The sequence below is a fragment of the Mastomys coucha genome, unplaced genomic scaffold (genome assembly GCF_008632895.1).
Source record: "Mastomys coucha isolate ucsf_1 unplaced genomic scaffold, UCSF_Mcou_1 pScaffold12, whole genome shotgun sequence".
Lineage (NCBI taxonomy): Eukaryota > Metazoa > Chordata > Mammalia > Rodentia > Muridae > Mastomys > Mastomys coucha.
In genome coordinates this window covers 19,646,644-19,648,850 of record NW_022196894.1, presented here as the reverse complement: position 1 = coordinate 19,648,850, position 2,207 = coordinate 19,646,644, and positions in this window count along the sequence as shown.

The following is a 2,207-nucleotide window of genomic DNA, read 5'->3' as shown; positions in this document are numbered from 1 at the left end:
AATTTTGGTGTCATTCTTCCTCCTGAGATGTCCACCTTGTGGCTTTTTAAAAATGCTGTTCTTCTTTACTTTTAAATTCATGTATGGTGTCCGATCCTCTGGAGCTGGAGTTACAGGAGCACTCAAGTCTGAGCAGTCTGACCTGGGTGCTGAGAACTGAACTCAGGTCCTCTGCAAAAAAGCATCACACGCTCTTACCTGATGAATCATCTTTCCCTCTCCGGCCCTCGTGTGCATTCGTGCGTGTGTGTGTGCGTGTGTGTGTGTGTGTGTGCATGTGTGCGTGCATGTGTGTGTGTGTGTGTGTGCATGTACATGCACACACTAAATCAAGTGTTCCGGGAGGCACTCCTTTCAGGTGCTCTGTGGAGATCTGATTAAATCAGGAAAGACGTGTGCTGATGACAAAGCGTGAGGTTAATGCCTGGCTGCCTTACAACTCTTGGGACACCTCGCACTTTCTCTTGTCCCATTCTCTACCATTCTTACAGTTCAGTCTAAGCTCTGGTCAGCTCTGCCAGACTGCATGAGCATGTGTTGTAAGTGAGGAGCCACAAGGAGGTTGATGTAGCTAGCCTGTGTTTGGTGTGCTGACAGCCTGCAGCCTGGGGTGGCTCAGGAGGTGCTGGGTTAGGGTTCTGAAGGACTGGAGAGACAGAATTAGAAAGAGGTGAGGCTCGTAGAGGTGTGTGTGTGTGTGTGTGTGTGTACACTATAGCAAGGTGAATGATGCAAGGAAGGGGAGAGACACCCCACCACTTTCTTAGTAGAAATATATACAAATATATACAGAGACAGAGAAAAGAATGTAAAATTCACCTCTCTGTGCTCATTACCCAACTTCACCAATAACATGTGTAATCTTGCTTCTTTTTTTTTGAGACAGGGTTTCTCTGTATAGCTCTGGCTGACCTGGAAGGACTTAGGAAGGATTAGGAGGTGTGGCCTTGGAAAAGCTGTGTTGCTGGGCATGGGTTTGGAGGTTTCCCAAGCCTATGCCAGGTCCAGTCTCTCTTCTCTGCCTCCGACTTATGGATAGATGTGAGCTCTCAGCTATTGCTCCCTCATCAAGCCTGCCTGTCTACTACCATGCTCCCCACTGTGAAGACCATGAACTCACCCTCTGAAAACGTGAGCAAGCCCCCAGTTGAATGATTTTTAAAGTTGCCTTGGTCATAGTATCTTGTCACAGCAACAGACCAGGAGCTAAGGCAGGGCCTCACTGTGTTTTGTCCCAGGCTGGCCTTGAACTTGTAAACCACCTGCCTAGGCTTTCAGGTTGCCACTATGCCTTGCATTACTTTACTTCAGTATCTCAAAAAGATCAAGGGTAGCCCCTCATCCTTCTAATAAACAACTCATAGTACATTCTGTTTTGTTCTGTTTTGTTTTCTTGAGACAGGGTTTCTCTTGTGGCCTTGACTGTCCTGGAACTCACTTTATAGACCAGTCTGGCATTGAAATCAGAGATCTGCCTGCCTCTGTTCCCTGAGTGCTGGGATTAAAGGCATGTGCTACCCCTACACCTCACCTCCACTTCCCGGCTCTCATAGTACATTCTTAACTCTGAACCTTGTTTGACTGTTAGTCTCCCCGCTCTTTGTGCCTTAACTGAATCTTAGTTACTGTCTATGGGGGCCCTTCTCATTCAAACCACTACACTATACCTGCTCAGGATATGTAAAGCTGCCCCTTTCTTTTAGGAAGTGTCTTACTATCCCATTTTTTTTTAAGATTTATTTATTTATTATATGTAAATATACTGTAGCTGTCTTAAGACACCCCAGAAGAGGGCGTCAGATCTCATTACGGATGGTTGTGAGCCACCATGTGGTTGCTGGGATTTGAACTCAGGACCTTCAGAAGTGCAGTCAGTGCTCTTACCCGCTGAGCCTTCGCTCCAGTCCCCCTGTTTTTTAATGTGCCATAAGTAACCTCCTAGTCCCGAGATGATCGGCATTTGGGTTGCTCCTGCTCCCTTGATATCAAAACAAGGCCAAGGATATGGTTCAGGTCTTGGATGCCAACTTGCTAGCATTTTGTACTCTCAAATTTTGACGCATGCTCCCTGTTTGAGCCAGAGAAGTGCTTTGAAGTGCTTCCTACCTTTTGACTCTGAAGAACTCACCCAATCGGTCAGTCATATGTGTGTCCCCACTGTGCAGCCTGTTCCTTTGCCCTGTTCCCACAGCTGGGGTCCTTCCTGC